Source organism: Oncorhynchus keta, chromosome 1, assembly GCF_023373465.1.
Source record: "Oncorhynchus keta strain PuntledgeMale-10-30-2019 chromosome 1, Oket_V2, whole genome shotgun sequence".
Taxonomy (NCBI): domain Eukaryota; kingdom Metazoa; phylum Chordata; class Actinopteri; order Salmoniformes; family Salmonidae; genus Oncorhynchus; species Oncorhynchus keta.
Window position 1 is genome coordinate 26,496,754 of NC_068421.1, and position 18,848 is coordinate 26,515,601.

The 18,848-nt window shown below is 44.8% G+C and overlaps 1 pseudogene; it reads right to left on the reverse strand.

The window, feature by feature from the left end:
* Positions 1-34: 34 nt before the first annotated feature.
* On the reverse strand, positions 35-13,070 carry LOC118394641 (isobutyryl-CoA dehydrogenase, mitochondrial-like; annotated as a pseudogene).
* Between the last annotated feature and the right edge of the window lie 5,778 nt (positions 13,071-18,848).

The window sequence follows — 18,848 nt, forward strand, 5'->3', positions numbered from 1 at the left end:
AACTAATCATCTGGTATAGATAACCAAAAACCTTCTCTACAAAATACAGCATGGAGAAATATGACATATCTAATATGGTTCCACTTCCATATCCCTCAATGAGCAGCTGTTATTTAATTCCACACAAACAGGAAAGGACCTAATTACAGCTTTAGCCTATAGTATTCCCCCTTTAAAAGAGCGGAGTTCAAGACACATGAGGGATACAGTCAGACAACAAGAAGCCTGCCACTTACACCATCCCTTCAAGACAGGAGAAAATCCCTTTTTGGCCAGCCCATGGCATATTTATCCAGACTGACAGTAAAGTTCTGGCAATTATCATCCGCATCATTTCATTTGTTCTGAAAGAGAAAATATAAAAGGGTAAATCAGTCATTTGTTAATGCAACAGTGGCTAGTGATCACAAGTTTATAAAGATGTGGGCATCATTAAAATACTGAACCATTATGTTATAAAGCACAGCTTTGTATACATACCCTCCGGTATCTGGTGGACTCTGATGTCCCGGACAAACTGCTGAACAGCGTAGTCTTTGAGGTAACCGTATCCACCATGCATCTGGAGTGCCTGGTTACAGATCTATTGAGAGAAGGCAGAGATACCGATGTGTGTGAGAGATGTGCAGCTACATCTGATAACTAGACTTCTACATCATCTTTTTAATGGTTGGGCATCGTTTCACATTTTAGCAAAGAAACAATGGCCTACAATACACTCTGGGTCTCAAAAAAAAGTGTCATTATGCTGCAGTGGAATTCCACTGCACCTCTACCCTGTGTTGAATGACTGATCCCTGCATGTCAAAACGAAAGTCTGCTGCAGTTGAAACAAATGCACTTCCAGGCTAATAGCTAGCTCATGGAAGTTTTACTGTCAATACTCAAATAACACAGTATCCCTAAGAACCATTTTGCCTAACGAATTGACTCAAGTTGAAGCATTCGTCAGTGACAAAGAGTTTGGCCATGGAGCAGAGGGACACAGCTTAAGACCCTCCGGGAGTGCCAGGGCAGCCTCACGCACCAACAGACGTGACACCACTAGCTTGGTGGCCATCTCTGCCAACTTAAACTGTAGGAACCCAGAGGGAAACCGTCAAACACAGTATCACTAAAGGTCTTTCCCAATTCAAAGCACACAAATATGTATACACACACATATATTTATTTTTTATTTTTTTTATTTCACCTTTATTTAACCAGGTAGGCTAGTTGAGAACAAGTTCTCATTTGCAACTGCGACCTGGCCAAGATAAAGCATAGCAGTGTGAACAGACAACACAGAGTTACACATGGAGTAAACAATTAACAAGTCAATAACACAGTAGAAGGGGAGTCTATATACAATGTGTGCAAAAGGCATGAGGAGGTAGGCAAATAATTACAATATTGCAGATTAACACTGGAGTGATAAATGATCATGTACAGGGAGAGATATTGGTGTGCAAAAGAGCAGAAAAGTAAATAAATAAAAACTGTGGGAATGAGGTAGGTGAAAATGGGTGGGCTATTTACCAATAGGTTATGTACAGCTGCAGCGATCGGTTAGTTGCTCAGATAGCTGATGTTTGAAGTTGGTGAGGGAGATAAAAGTCTCCAACTTCAGCGATTTTTGCAATTCGTTCCAGTCACAGGCAGCAGAGTACTGGAACGAAAGGCGGCCGAATGAGGTGTTGGCTTTAGGGATGATCAGTGAGATACACCTGTTGGAGTGCGTGCTACGGATGGGTGTAGCCATCGTGACCAGTGAACTGAGATAAGGCGGAGCTTTACCTAGCATGGCCTTGTAGATGACCTGGAGCCAGTGGGTCTGGCGACGAATATGTAGCGAGGGCCAGCCGACTAGAGCATACAAGTCGCAGTGGTGGGTAGTATAAGGTGCTTTAGTGACAAAACGGATGGCACTGTGATAAACTGCATCCAGTTTGCTGAGTAGAGTGTTGGAAGCGATTTTGTAGATGACATCGCCGAAGTCGAGGATCGGTAGGATAGTCAGTTTTACTAGGGTAAGCTTGGCAGCGTGAGTGAAGGAGGCTTTGTTGCGGAATAGAAAGCCAACTCTTGATTTGATTTTCGATTGGAGATGTTTGATATGGGTCTGGAAGGAGAGTTTGCAGTCTAGCCAGACACCTACAACATATATACATACACACATGTATATAGACATATATGTATATATACACACATATATATATAAATATACACACACATATATGTGTATATATGTGTCTATACATACACACACGTGTGCATATGTATATACACTGCTCAAAAAAATCAAGGGGACACTAAAATAACACATCCTAGATCTGAATGAATGAAATATTCTTATTAAATACTTTTTTCTTTACATAGTTGAATGTGCTGACAACAAAATCACACAAAAAGTATCAATGGAAATCAAATTTATCAACCAATGGAGGTCTGGATTTGGAGTCACACTCAAAATCAAAGTGGAAAACACACTACAGGCTGATCCAACTTTGATGTAATGTCCTTAAAACAAGTCAAAATGAGGCTCAGTAGTGTGTGTGGCCTCCACGTGCCTGTATGACCTCCCTACAACGCCTGGGCATGCTCCTGATGAGGTGGCGGATGGTCTCCTAAGGGATCTCCTCCCAGACCTGGAATAAAGCATCCGCCAACTCCTGTGCAGTCTGTGGTGCAACGTGACGTTGGTGGATGGAGCGAGACATGATGTCCCAGATGTGCTCAATTAGATTCAGGTCTGGGGAACGGGCGGGCCAGTCCATAGCATCAATGCCTTCCTCTTGCAGGAACTGCTGACACACTCCAGCCACATGTGTTCTAGCTTTGTTTTGCAGTAGGAGGAACCCAGGGCCAACCACACCAACATATGGTCTCACAAGGGGTCTGAGGATCTCATCTCGGTACCTAATGGCAGTCAGGCTACCTCTGGCGAGCACATGGAGGGCTGTGCGGCCCCCCAAAGAAATGCCACCCCACACCATGACTGACCCACCGCCAACCCGGTCATGCTGGAGGATGTTGCAGGCAGCAGAACGTTCTCCATGGCATCTCCAGACTGTCACATGTGCTCAGTGTGAACCTGCTTTCATCTGTGAAGAGCACAGGGCGCCAGTGGCGAATTTGCCAATCTTGGTGTTCTCTGGCAAATGCCAAACGTCCTGCACAGTGTTGGGCTGTAAGCACAACCCCCACCTGTGGACGTCGGACCCTCATACCACCCTCATGGAGTCTGTTTCTGAACGTTTGAGCAGACACATGCACCTTTGTGGCCTGCTGGAGGTCATTTTGCAGGGCGCTGGCAGTGCTCCTCCTTGCACTGGGTTGTTGCCCTCCTACGGCCTCCTCTACGTCTCCTGATGTACTGGCCTGTCTCCTGGTAGCGCCTCCATGCTCTGGACACTACGCTGACAGACACAGCAAACCTTCTTGCCACATCTCGCATTGATGTGCCATCCTGGATGAGCTGCACTACCTGAGGGACTTGCGTGGGTTGTAGACTCCGTCTCGTGCTACCACTAGAGTGAAAGCCAGTGCCAGCATTCCAAAGTGACCAAAACATCAGCCAGGAAGCATAGGAACTGAGAAGTGGTCCGTGGTCCCCACCTGCAGAACCACTCCTTTATTGGGGTGTCTTGCTAAATGCCTATAATTCCCACCTGTTGTCTGTTCCATTTGCACAACAGCATGTGAAATGTATTGTCAATCAGTGTTGCTTCCTAAGTGGACAGTTTGATTTCACAGAAGTGTGATTGACTTGGAGTTACATTGTGTTGTTTAAGTGTTCCCTTTATTTTTTTGAGCAGTGTATATTGAGCAGTGTATATATTGTCACGCCCTGGTCGAAGTATTTTGTGTTTATCATTTATTTGGTCAGGCCAGGGTGTGACATGGGTTTTTGTATGTGGTGTGTATGTAGCGGGATTGTAGCTTAGTTGGGTGTTCTAGGTAAGTCTATGGCTGTCTGAAGTGGTTCTCAATCAGAGGCAGGTGTTTATCGTTGTCTCTGATTGGGAACCATATTTAGGCAGCCATATTCTTTGGTTGTGTTGTGGGTGATTGTCCTTAGTGTCCTGATGTCCTTGTTCTGTGTTAGTTTACACAAAGTATAGGCTGTTTCGGTTTTCGTTACGTTTATTGTTTTGTAGTGTTTGTGTTTATTCGTGTCTACGTTGTTTATTAAACATGGATCGCAATCTACACGCTGCAGTTTGGTCCGACTCTCCTTCACCACATGAAAACCGTTACAGAATCACCCACCACAGGACCAAGCAGCGTGTCAACAGGCAGGAGCCGCAGGAGAAGCAACAAAGGCAGCAACAGCGGCGCAATGAGGAATGGACATGGGACGATATATTGGATGGCAAGGGTTGCTACACATGGGAGGAGATCCTGGCGGGAAGGGATCGCCTTCCATGGGAACAGGTGGAGGCAGCGAGGAGAGCAGAGGCAGCCGGAGAGAGGAGCCGGCAATATGAGGGAACACGGTTGGCAAGGAAGCCCGGGAGTCAGCCCCAAAATTTCTTGGGTGGGGGCTCACAGGGAGTATGGCTACGCCAGGTAGGAGGGGCTAGAGAGACCGGGCAGGCACCGTGTTATGCTGTGGTGCGCAGTGCGGGTGCATAGCCCAGTGCGGTATATTCCAGCTCCGCGTATCGGCCGGGCTAGATTGAGCGTTGAGCCAAATGCCATGAAGCCGTCTCTACGCGTCTGGTCCCCAGTGCGTCTCCTTGGGCCGGCATACATGGCACCAGCCTAGCGCTCGGTGTCTCCGGTTTGCCTGCATAGCCCAGTGCGGGTTATTCCACCTCACCGCACTGGCAGGGCGACCGAGAGTATTCAACCAGGTAAGGTTGGGCAGGCTCGGTGCTCAAGAGCTCCAGTGCGCCTGCACGGTCCGGTCTATCCAGTACCACCTCCATACCCCAGCCCTCCGGAAGCAGCTCCCCGCAACAGGCTTCCTGTGCGTGTCCTCGGTTCAGTACCACCAGTGCCAGCACCACGCATCAGGCCTACAGTGCGCCTCGCCTCTCCTGCGCTGTCAGAGTCTCCCGCCTCTCCCGCCTCCCTCCAGCGCCTTTCTCCTCTCCTGCGCTACCGGAGTCTCCCGCCTGTTCAGCGCAGCCAGAGCCTTCTTCCTCTACAGCGCTGCTGGAGTCTCCTGTCTGTTCAGCGCAGCCAGAGCTGTCAGCCTGCATGGAGCAGCCAGTCTACATGGAGCAGCCAGAGCTGCCAGTCTGCAAGGAGCTGCCAGTCTGCAAGGTGCTGCCAGCCTGCATGGAGCAGCCAGAGCTGTCAGTCTGCAAGGAGCTGCCAGTCTGCAAGGTGCTGCCAGCCTGCATGGAGCAGCCAGAGCTGTCAGTCTGCAAGGAGCTGCCAGTCTGCAAGGTGCTGCCAGCCTGCATGGAGCAGCCAGAGCTGCCGGCTTGCATGGAGCAGTCAGAGCTGCCAGTCTGCAAGGAGCTGCCAGTCTGCAAGGTGATGCCAGCCTGCATGGAGCAGTCAGAGCTGTCAGTCTACATGGAGCAGCCAGAGCTGTCAGTCTGCATGAGGCAGCCAGAGCTGTCAGTCTGCATGGAGCAGCCAGAGCTGTCAGTCTGCATGGAGCAGCCAGAGCTGTCAGTCTGCAAGGTGCTGCCAGCCTGCATGGAGCAGCCAGAGCTGTCAGTCTGCATGGAGCAGTCAGAGCTGTCAGTCTGCATGAAGCAGCCAGAGATGTCAGTCTGCAAGGAGCTGCCAGTCTGCAAGGAGCTGTCAGTCTGCAAGGAGCTACCAGTCTGCAAGGAGCTGTCAGTCTGCAAGGAGCTGTCAGTCTGCAGGAAGCAACCAGAGCTGTCAGTCTGCAAGGAGCTGTCAGTCTGCAAGGAGCTGCCAGTCTGCAAGGAGCTGCCAGTCTGCAAGGACCTGCCAGTCTGCAAGGAGCTGTCAGTCTGCAAGGAGCTGTCAGTCTGCATGAAGCTGTCAGTCTGCAAGGAGCTGCCAGTCTGCAAGGAGCTGCCAGTCTGCAAGGAGCTGTCAGTCTGCAAGAAGCAGCCAGAGCTGTCAGTCTGCAAGGAGCTGTCAGTCTGCAAGGAGCTGCCAGTCTGCAAGGAGCTGCCAGTCTGCAAGGAGCTGCCAGTCTGCAAGGAGCTGTCAGTCTGCAAGGAGCTGTCAGTCTGCATGAAGCAGCCAGAGCTGTCAGTCTGCAAGGAGCTGCCAGTCTGCAGAGCTGCCAGTCTGCAAGGAGCTGCCAGTCTGCAGGAGCTGTCAGTCTGCAAGGAGCTGCCAGTCTGCAGAGCTGCCAATCTGCATGGAGCCGCCAGAGCTGCTAGTCTGTAAGAAGTCAGCCAGAAGCTGTCAGCCTACATGGAGCAGTCAGAGCCGCCAGTCTGCATGGAGCAGCCAGAATCTTCCAGATCTGCCAGTCAGCCAGATTCTTCCAGATCTGCCAGTCAGCCAGATTCTTCCAGATCTGCCAGTCAGCCAGATTCTTCCAGATCTGCCAGTCAGCCAGAATCTTCCAGATCTGCCAGTCAGACAGAATCTTCCAGATCTGCCAGTCAGACAGAATCTTCCAGATCTGCCAGTCAGACAGAATCTTCCAGATCTGCCAGTCAACCAGGCTCTTCCAGATCTGCCAGTCAACCAGGCTCTTCCAGATCTGCCAGTCAACCAGGCTCATCCAGATCTGCCAGTAAACCAGGCTCATCCAGATCTGCCAGTCAACCAGGCTCATCCAGATCTGCCAGTCAACCAGACTCTTCCAGATCTGCCAGTCAACCAGGCTCATCCAGATCTGCCAGTCAACCAGACTCTTCCAGATCTGCCAGGATCTGCCAGTCGGCCAGGATCTGCCAGTCGGCCAGGATCCGCCAGTCAGCCAGATCTGCCAGTCAGCCAGGATCTGCCAGTCAGCCAGGATCTGCTGAGACCACCAGCCAGCCAGGATCTGGTAGATCTATCTACCTGCCTGAGCTTCCTCTCACTCCTGAGCTTCCTTTCACTCCTGAGCTTCCTTTCACTCCTGAGCTTCCTTTCACTCCTGAGCTTCCTTTCACTCCCGAGCTGCCCCTCAGTCTCGAGCTGCCCCTCAGTCCCGATCTGCTCCTCAGTCCAGTGGGGTTCTGGGTGAGGACTACTAGGCCATGGTCGGCGGCGAGGGTGGACTATCCAAGGACGCGAGGAGGAGGGACTAAGACAGGTTTTGAGTGGAGTCCACATCCCGCGCCGGAGCCGCCACCATGGATAGACGCCCACCCGGACCCTCCCTATTGTTTTGAGGTGCGTTCGGGAGTCCGCACCTTAGGGGGGGGGGGGTTCTGTCACGCCCTGGTCGAAGTATTTTGTGTTTATCTTCATTTATTTGGTCAGGCCAGGGTGTGACATGGGTTTTTGTATGTGGTGTGTATGTAGCGGGATTGTAGCTTAGTGGGGTGTTCTAGGTAAGTCTATGGCTGTCTGAAGTGGTTCTCAATCAGAGGCAGGTGTTTATCGTTGTCTCTGATTGGGAACCATATTTAGGCAGCCATATTCTTTGGTTGTGTTGTGGGTGATTGTCCTTAGTGTGCTGATGTCCTTGTTCTGTGTTAGTTTACACAAAGTATAGGCTGTTTCGGTTTTCATTACGGTTATTGTTTTGTAGTGTTTGTGTTTATTCGTGTCTACGTTGTTTATTAAACATGGATCGCAATCTACACGCTGCAGTTTGGTCCGACTCTCCTTCACCACATGAAAACCGTTACATATATATACACAAATATATATATACACACGTTATGTATATATGTGTATACACACATATATACATAATATATGTGTGTATATACAGTGCCTTGCGAAAGTATTCGCCCCCCTTGAACTTTGCGACCTTTTGGCACATTTCAGGCTTCAAACATAAAGATATAAAACTGTATTTTTTTGTGAAGAATCAACAACAAGTGGGACACAATCAAGAAGTGGAACGACATTTATTGGATATTTCAAACTTTTTAACAAATCAAAAACTGACAAATTGGGCGTGCAAAATTATTCAGCCCCCTTAAGTTAATACTTTGTAGCGCCACCTTTTGCTGCGATTACAGCTGTAAGTCGCTTGGGGTATGTCTCTATCAGTTTTGCACATCGAGAGACTGAAATTTTTTCCCATTCCTCCTTGCAAAACAGCTCGAGCTCAGTGAGGTTGGATGGAGAGCATTTGTGAACAGCAGTTTTCAGTTCTTTCCACAGATTCTCGATTGGATTCAGGTCTGGACTTTGACTTTGCCATTCTAACAACTGGATATGTATATTTTTGAACCATTCCATTGTAGATTTTGCTTTATGTTTTGGATCATTGTCTTGTTGGAAGACAAATCTCCGTCCCAGTCTCAGGTCTTTTGCAGACTCCATCAGGTTTTCTTCCAGAATGGTCCTGTATTTGGCTCCATCCATCTTCCCATCAATTTTAACCATCTTCCCTGTCCCTGCTGAAGAAAAGCAGGCCCAAACCATGATGCTGCCACCACCATGTTTGACAGTGGGGATGGTGTGTTCAGGGTGATGAGCTGTGTTGCTTTTACGCCAAACATAACGTTTTGCATTGTTGCCAAAAAGTTCAATTTTGGTTTCATCTGACCAGAGCACCTTCTTCCACATGTTTGGTGTGTCTCCCAGGTGGCTTGTGGCAAACTTTAAACGACACTTTTTATGGATATCTTTAAGAAATGGCTTTCTTCTTGCCACTCTTCCATAAAGGCCAGATTTGTGCAATATACGACTGATTGTTGTCCTATGGACAGAGTCTCCCACCTCAGCTGTAGATCTCTGCATTTCATCCAGAGTGATCATGGGCCTCTTGGCTGCATCTCTGATCAGTCTTCTCCTTGTATGAGCTGAAAGTTTAGATTGACGGCCAGGTCTTGGTAGATTTGCAGTGGTCTGATACTCCTTCCATTTCAATATTATAGCTTGCATAGTGCTTGGGATGTTTAAAGCTTGGGAAATCTTTTTGTATCCAAATCCGGCATTAAACTTCTTCACAACAGTATCTCGGACCTGCCTGGTTTGTTCCTTGTTCTTCATGATGCTCTCTGCGCTTTTAACGGACCTCTGAGACTATCACAGTGCAGGTGCATTTATACGGAGACTTGATTACACACAGGTGGATTGTATTTATCATCATTAGTCATTTAGGTCAACATTGGATCATTCAGAGATCCTCACTGAACTTCTGGAGAGAGTTTGCTGCACTGAAAGTAAAGGGGCTGAATAATTTTGCACGCCCAATTTTTCAGTTTTTGATTTGTTAAAAAAGTTTGAAATATCCAATAAATGTCATTCCACTTCATGATTGTGTCCCACTTGTTGTTGATTCTTCACAAAAAAATACAGTTTTATATCTTTATGTTTGAAGCCTGAAATGTGGCAAAAGGTCGCAAAGTTCAAGGGGGCCGAATACTTTCGCAAGGCACTGTATTTACACATGGTTGATGATATTACTAGTTTATCGAGCGTGTCCTGCGTTGCATATAATCGATGCAGTGCGCATTCGCGAAAAAGCACTGTCGTTGCTCCAACGTGTACCTAACCATAAACACCAATGTCTTTCTTAATATCAATACACAGAAGTATATATTTTTAAACCTGCATATTTAGCTAAAAGAAATCCAGGTTAGCAGGCAACATTAACCAGGTGAAATTGTGTCACTTCTCTTGCATTCATTGCACACAGAGTCAGCGTATATTGAACAGTTTGAGCCGCCTGGCTCATTGCGAACAAATTTGCCAGAATTTTACATAATTATGACATAACATTGAAGGTCGTGCAATTTAACAGGAATATTTACACTTATGGATGCCACCCGTTAGATAAAATACGAAACGGTTCCGTATTTCACTGAGAGAATAAACGTCTTGTTTCCGAGATGATAGTTTCCGGATTCGACCATATTAATGACCTAGGGCTCGCATTTTTGTGTGTTATTATGTTATAATTAAGTGTATGATTTGATAGAGCAGTCTGACTGAGCAATGGTAGGCACCAGCAGGCTCATAAGCATTAATTTAAAAAGTACTTTAGTGCATTTTGCCAGCAGCTCTGCTGTTTATGACTTCAAATGACTAGCTCGTTAGCGGGGTGCGGGCTAATGGCGTTTCAAACGTCACTCGCTCTGAGACTTGGAGTAGTTGTTTTCCTTGCTCTGCATGGGTAATGCTGCTTCGAGGGTGGCTGTTGTCATTGTGTTCCTGATTCCAGCCCAGGTAGGTGCGAGGAGAGGGACGGAAGCTATACTGTTACACTGGGAATACTAAAGTGCCTATAATAACATCCAATAGTGAAAGGTATATGAAATACAAATCGTTTAGAGAAAAATAGTCCTATAATTCCTATAACTACAACCTAAAATTTCTTGCCTGGGAATATTGAAGACTCATCTTGAAAGGAACCACCAGCTTTCATATGTTCTCAGCAAGGAACATAAACGTTAGGTTTCTTACATGGCACATATTGCACTTTTACTTTCTTCTCCAACACTTTGTTTTTGCATTATTTAAACCAAATTGAACATGTTTCATTATTTATTTGAGGCTATATTGATTTTATTGATTTATTATATTAAGTTAAAACAAGTGTTCATTCAGTATTGTTGTAATTGTCATTATTACAAATAAATGTTGTTGTTTTTTTAAAATCGGCCGAATAATCGGTATAGGCTTTTTTGGTCCTCCAATAATCGGTATCTGCGTTGAAAAATCATAATCGGTCGACCTCTAATATACATATATACACATACATACGGCCATCAAATAACAAACCATTAAATAACCAACCACAAAGGTAAACTTGTTGCCACCTCACCAATATTGATCCTGCCTCCATTCAGGCCTCTCAATGTTAAAGCCCTGTCCCTCCTGACCCAGCTGACTGATCACTGGTACGTACGTACGTACCTGTTGAGATAACAGAGGCCTCCGTTAGAAAATCACTGCATCCATCAGGGCTTCAACACAACTATGACTCAACCATGCCCCCTGGTGGGCATTGCTTCACTTAGACATGCGGAAATGAACTATAGACCATGTAAGTTTGTAGGCTCCTGCGTTACAGTTTATTAGACATAAGGATTGTATTCAAAATGACCACTTTAAGACTATCAACATCAATCAAATGCCAGCTACCTTCTTCTCTTTGTTGCCAAAGCTGATTCCTGGAGTGTCTTTCTCCACCACCACACAGGAGATCCCCTTAGGACCTTTCCCTCCCGTCCGACACATTACTATGTATGTGTCTCCTCCTCCACTGATGAAGGCCTGCAGCAGGACAAACACAGTGAGAGTGATACCTCCACTTTATATCACAATTTATTCTTTCATATCAGCTACAGTAAGGAGATGAATAAAATCAGTACCTTGGACCCACTGAGGACATAATGGTCTCCTTCCAACTTTGCATTAGTGAGTAACGAAGCAGCATCACTGCCACTGCCTGAAACATGAATGGGAAATGAGATTCAATAAGACAGAAAGGATAGCCACACTATACAGGTTCATGGTGTCAATGCATGACACCATCACATAGTACTTCTCCCTCTGCTCAGTGTTGCCGAAGGTGTCAATCATCCAGTTACACATGCTGCACAGAAATTAGCATCTATTAATGAACACCCCATACTTACTCCTGCTTTCAATTAATATCTAGTAAATTGTCTGTATGTGATGTTTGGTGAATCTCTTGAGCAGACTCTTTTGAGAGGTTGTGGTGATTGCTGGCATTTGCCAGGCCTTACTTGTGAATGCTGAGGTAGGCTGTGGTGCTAACGCAGCCTGTCGATAAGGTCTCAAAGATGAGCGAGATGTCCAGACGAGACAGGCCAGATCCCCCCACCTCCGGCTGTCCACAGATTCCCCCCCCCCCCAAACCCCAGCTGGGCAGCCTTATACATGGTCTCCACCAGGAAGACTTCCTGAACAATGAACGTTGCTTTTTACGTTCATACAAATGCCCTCTCACGAAAAAAGGGGTTTAGTGATTGCAGAGGAGGCTGTTGGGAGGAGCTAATGGCTGGAATGGCATTCATGGAAAGGAGTCAAACAGGTCGTTTCCATATGTGTGATACTGTTCAATTTATTCCATTGACATGTATGGGTTGAAAGGGAATAGCTAAACAAGTTGCACTGTACAGTAATACCTTTTCATCCCAATCAGCCATGTGTGGAGACATTTCATTTACTGCGAAGTTAAAGGCCATCTTCTGAAACGCTTTCTGTTCGTCACTGAGGCCGTGAGCAGCTGCAAGGAGGGAGTAGAGTCATGCAGGTGTAAGTTAAAGTACTGTGTGAATTTCACCAGGTTCATATATTAATATGTCGTGTTGATTTGTTATTATCCATGCCTGCATCCTGGGAGTAGGGGAGTGTGTACTTACGTGTTCCCCTGCGTGCTCAAATCATTTGGATGCACTATGAGAGGTAGGCACGCTTTTTCTGTCTGAGTTTGATTATTTTAAGCACAAAGTCATACACACAGTGTTTTGTTCATGAAACATGTTGTATAATTAGGGGTTACTCATAAGTGGATGGTATTGTTAAGATGCACTTGTAACTGTAGTTTTTAGAATTCTATTAACATTCTGAATTCAACATGTGGTTAATAGCTAAGCTAAGGTATTAGCAGGCTATTGTATGTGTGAACGATGGCTAGCTCATGGAATGATCCCAGTCCCTCCTATGGTGCATCTGTTGTAGAAAGAGGCGACGATTCGCAGAACATATGTGCTCTACAAATGTTTTAATTTCTTTTGGATGCAGATGCAAGATGCAGATATTGAATTCTGCTGAATTAAAACAACCTGATCTCCAACGCACACACAACGCAGTTACAGCGGTGCAGTTCAGCACCGGTTACACAGGGCACATACTGCATAAAACCTAGCAGTGTGTTAGACAATGGTAGTACTGTAGAGTACGGTATAATTACCAGAATCATTTGAAACACTTTTACACGAAGAGAAATAGTTGAAACAACCATTGAACATGACACACACATCACACTTGCCCTTACATCACATCTGTCAAGTCAACGTAGTTCAGGACAGAAGCCCACCCCCCTGCCTCAGAAGCATTTCGCTATGCTCGCATTAACATCTGATAACCATGTGTATGTGACCAATACAATTTGATTTGAGGTGGAAAGGAGACATGGCTGACCAATAAGAATCAAGTGTCTATTCTCAATTAAGCCTGTCTGTACACCACCATGCATTCTTAAAATGCATACTGTTACAATGCATCAAAATAACTGAGTGTCACTTGACCACCAGAGGTTTTTACATAGCTAGTTAGGTCGTACAGTATAACCTTACCAACAGAGGTCAATATGACTAAGTAGTACATAAGTAGCAATGCATTTCTGGAAAATGCACACTTAGCAATGAAAAACAAGACACTTTATGCAGTCAGTTACCTACTAGAAATTCTTCTCATCCCAACTAACTCATGTAAACGCTTCAGGTGACTAGCAGTGCAAGTCCGCATTTTATTTATTTTATTTATGTTATTTTACCAGGTAAGTTGACTGAGAACACGTTCTCATTTGCAGCAACAACCTGGAGAATAGTTACAGGGGAGAGGAGGGGGATGAATGAGCCAATTGTAAACTGGGGATTATTAGGTGACCGTGATGGTTTGAGGTCCAGATTGGGAATTTAGCCAGGACACCAGGGTTAACACTGATAGGGTTGCGTCTTTCGAATCCGATGTCAGGACAAATAAAAAGCAGAATCTTTCTTCAATTATCTTTAATCAAATTCAGGCAATAAATGGTAAATGCAATTTTCGTATATACGGGTTCACTGTAACACCACGCAGGGTAGAACAAAGAACTGACCGGATGTACGTAAACAGCTGTTCTTATACCGTGATAGGCCAACAGACGGGTTGGAACTATGTCTATCACAGTAGATGGTTTTAGACTTGCTCAGACTAGTCCCAGCTTCTTGGAGTTCACCCTCTGTCGATGTATAGATTCTCACTGTTCTGGTATCACACCCTAGTTATAACAGTTGCTCAGTTCCTGCTATTGTGTTGTTCAGTATTTTTCCATCTCAATCAAACCTCGTGATGAGCCTCTCCTCCCTGTACCTGTCTATCTACAGTTTTGCAACATGCAGCAGTCACACCACGTTGCTCAGTATAGTCACACACACAAAGACAAAGCAGATGTTGAGCTGTTATCTACAGTTTTGCAACATGCAGCAGTCACACCATGTTGCTCAGTATTGTCACACACACAAACACACAAAGCAGATGTAGCAAGCAGTTGTTTAATCTCATGATGAAGCTCAAGTGCACAAATGCAGATACAGTGCCTTGCGAAAGTATTCGGCCCCCTTGAACTTTGCGACATTTTGCCACATTTCAGGCTTCAAACATAAAGATATAAAACTGTATTTTTTTGTGAAGAATCAACAACAAGTGGGACACAATCATGAAGTGGAACAACATTTATTGGATATTTCAAACTTTTTTAACAAATCAAAAACGTGCAAAATTATTCAGCCCCCTTAAGTTAATACTTTGTAGTGCCACCTTTTGCTGCGATTACAGCTGTAAGTCGCTTTGGGTATGTCTCTATCAGTTTTGCACATCGAGAGACTGAAATGTTTTCCCATTCCTCCTTGCAAAACAGCTCGAGCTCAGTGAGGTTGGATGGAGAGCATTTGTGAACAGCAGTTTTCAGTTCTTTCCACAGATTCTCGATTGGATTCAGGTCTGGACTTTGACTTGGCCATTCTAACACCTGGATATGTTTATTTTTGAACTATTCCATTGTAGATTTTGCTTTATGTTTTGGATCATTGTCTTGTTGGAAGACAAATCTCCGTCCCAGTCTCAGGTCTTTTGCAGACTCCATCAGGTTTTCTTCCAGAATGGTCCTGTATTTGGCTCCATCCATCTTCCCATCAATTTTAACCATCTTCCCTGTCCCTGCTGAAGAAAAGCAGGCCCAAACCATGATGCTGCCACCACCACGTTTGACAGTGGGGATGGTGTGTTCAGGGTGATGAGCTGTGTTGCTTTTACGCCAAACATAACATTTTGCATTGTTGCCAAAAAGTTCAATTTTGGTTTCATCTGACCAGAGTACCTTCTTCCACATGTTTGGTGTGTCTCCCAGGTGGCTTGTGGCAAACTTTAAACAACACTTTTTATGGACATCTTTAAGAAATTTGTGCAATATATGACTAATTGTTGTCCTATGGACAGAGTCTCCCACCTCAGCTGTAGATCTCTGCAGTTCATCCAGAGTGATCATGGGCCTCTTGGCTGCATCTCTGATCAGTCTTCTCCTTGTATGAGCTGAAAGTTTAGAGGGACGGCCAGGTCTTGGTAGATTTGCAGTGGTCTGATACTCCTTCCATTTCAATATTATCGCTTGCACAGTGCTCCTTGGGATGTTTAAAGCTTGGGAAATCTTTTGTATCCAAATCCGGCTTTAAACTTCTTCACAACAGTATCTCGGACCTGCCTGGTGTGTTCCTTGTTCTTCATGATGCTCTCTGCGCTTTTAACGGACCTCTGAGACTATCACAGTGCAGGTGCATTTATACGGAGACTTGATTACACACAGGTGGATTGTATTTATCATCATTAGTCATTTAGGTCAACATTGGATCATTCAGAGATCCTCACTGAACTTCTGGAGAGAGTTTGCTGCACTGAAAGTAAAGGGGCTGAATAATTTTGCACGCCCAATTTTTCAGTTTTTGATTTGTTAAAAAAGTTTGAAATATGCAATAAATGTCGTTCCACTTCATGATTGTGTCCCACTTGTTGTTGATTCTTCACAAAAAAATACAGTTTTATATCTTTATGTTTGAAGCCTGAAATGTGGCAAAATGTCGCAAAGTTCAAGGGGGCCGAATACTTTCGCAAGGCACTGTACCTCACACAGCCGACATCAGATAATATTTAATCATATATATGGTAATGGCTATAATGTAAAACACAGAATACCATAACACTCCTACTCTTACGATAAGTGCCATGGGATCTTAATGACCTCCGAGAGTCATGACACCTGTTTAACGTCCCATCCGAAAGACAGCACCCTACACAGGGCAGTGGGATAAAACATTTTTTAGAGCAGAGGAAAGAGTGCCTCCTACTGGCCCTCCAACACCACTTCCAGCAGCATCTGGTCTCCCATCCAGGAACAACCCTGCTTAGCATCAGAAGCAAGCCAACAGTGGTATGCAGGGTGGTATACTGCTGGCATTACTCTACCAATGATTTGCATGAAGCTATTCCTCGTTTCTGTGTGCTGTTCAATATTAAACAACATTTTCTGCCAATGCATAAACTCAGTCTGGCAACTAGAGAACGTTCCAACGGCCGCCATGTTGGTCACTGGTTATAGCACGCGGGTGCTGTAGTTCCGTAACATAAGATAAGTGTAGTTCTTAGGTTGTGCAGGTCCTGGTTAGTTTTCTTTGATATTTTTTCAGGAAAAGACAAATTTTTCTCTAATTTCATTAACCAACGAAATATCCCCTAAGCTGAATTGCTTGCTTAAACCATAGACATTAAGGAGGCCTAAACAGAGAAATCAAACTTAAGCGAACTGTTTCTGAATCAAGTGCCTTGAACATACGTCACTAGCCCGCACATTATTCAGCATCCTTCCTTTTGCAGTGTTCTGAGTTTAATGACGCGACCACTTCGACTCGCATGTTTATAACATACCAGTAAGTAACAATGTAATCCTTTGCATAATTAACTGATTTAATGAAACACGTTCTTAATTTGCTTTAAATCAAATGTCACCTACTGTCACGCACACTGAATGGTAAGGCATCATTGGAATAGGACTTAAAGGTTCAATTTCTTCCAAGCCAACCACTATTTCGTCATCTCTCAGACATGCCACATAAAATGAGAACTCGTGGAACCACAATAACACTACAATCCAGTAAGTAAAAGCATTCACATTTATGTACAATACATGACATTGCAAGGTTTTCAATGTCCCTGAAACTGTTTCACAGTCACTTTACTACCACAATGATTTGATTGTCGAATGGCTATTAATAAGTATGTATTTTATGTACTGTTAACCAGGCAACGACGAAGAGACAAAAAATTGTGCCCGCAGTGAGGATTCCCTATTGGAGATTGGTCAGGCAGTCCGGGGGGAAGAGGAAAGGCTCAGGGAAGACTTGAAAACAGGACTTCAAAGGAAGAAAAATCACCTGAATGACCGTAGTACAGGTGGGTATAATTGGAACGTTCTGGCTGGCTATGGACAAACATTAAGAATAAGCTACGTGGTGAGTTGATGTCTATTCAGCAGCGAGTTAGCAAGGTGAATTGATCTACTTTGTATGCATTGTTTTTGGCAACCTTGTACTTTACAAAGTTTTTGGCACTGATTCCTGTTTAAACGTTCCAATTATACCCACACCCACAGTACTGTCACAGAGCCAGAGAGATGCTTTGAAAATGTCAAGATATTCTGTTCTCGTTAATAATAGGATGGTGTCATCTATGGCTATTCCATGTCTGGCTTTGTGGTTAATGTGTCCACCCTTAGATTGGATGTTGGGGGTTCAATCCCCAGTCAAGTTATACCAAAGACTCAAATGGGACCTGATGGATCTGCTAGGCTTTCAGCACTAAGGAAATGGATTGGGGGTAAGGCCCTGCGGCAGACTAGCATCCTGTCTTGGGGGTATACTTTTACATCAAGCTGCCTAATGATATACAGAAACAGGAGATAGGCTCTTGCCCTAGGGGTTGTTATGGCTTGTTAAGGCTTATTTACTATGCCAGTTTGGGATCAAGGATTTGAAGACTCTTCCCAACCAAACTGGCTGTTGGGATGTTGTTTGGAACTACCTGGCCTGTAACTTCATGCGAGACATGAAAGCGAGGCAGCAAGTATTCTTCTAGCACAGTAACTGCAACGAGCCTGGAATATCAGCGAGTTATGAAGGTGAGCCTATACCTGTTCCTATTTCTGTTGGTTGTGTTTCAGGTATGGTGCCTCTCACCTGCTTTCTCTTTTCCAGATTGTAAAGGAGTCCTATGTGGACCAGTCAGTTTGACAAGACAGATGTCCATTACAACACCTCCAGCAAGGCAGACAACCCCAGATGGAGTATGGTATGAATGATTTCATGTTTACATTTGTTTCTGTTCCAAATGGCTTGAGATCAAGATACATCACTGATATGTAACAGGCTTTTTTTTTAAACACAATCCAATTTAGACTGTACTAGTACTCTGCTGGCTTGTTTCATGTGTGACTGCCAGATTGGTGTCCAGTTTGAGAGGATGTTTGAAGTACTTCATTCCTCTGTCTGAGTTGAAGAAGACCCACCTGCAGCACAAGGCGGGCCCCTGAATGGCATGGCTCTCTTCACCAGGGCCAGGCTGTCTGTCCAGCCCTCACCAGTGGTACGTGGAGGTCAGTGACACTGAGTAATATGGTTGTCAAATCTCCACCTCATCATATTTTACAAAGCTTTTGTCTAAGTAAAATCATATATTTAAAAAATAAATAAAATGAGTTTGGAGGACAAAGAACCACTGTGAAGATTTGGACAAGATGATGCTGCTAATATGATGTTTACTGTCTATTTAACCATTGTGCTTGTATTGAATGAAAATTGGCTCAAGGTTTCTGTTTGTCAGACACCCTGGAGTTCATTTCTAATATTACATGTTTATATTAGGACAGTTCATGTGTTTGCCTTCACTGTCTATAAAGGAGATAATTTCAGTCTAAACATGCAACATTTTCATTTCTAAGGTAATCAATCATTCCATCAGTCCATTGAAATATTTATCAGGTGCAAGCAACTTATTTCTATACCAAAATGAGTCTGTGGATAACAATG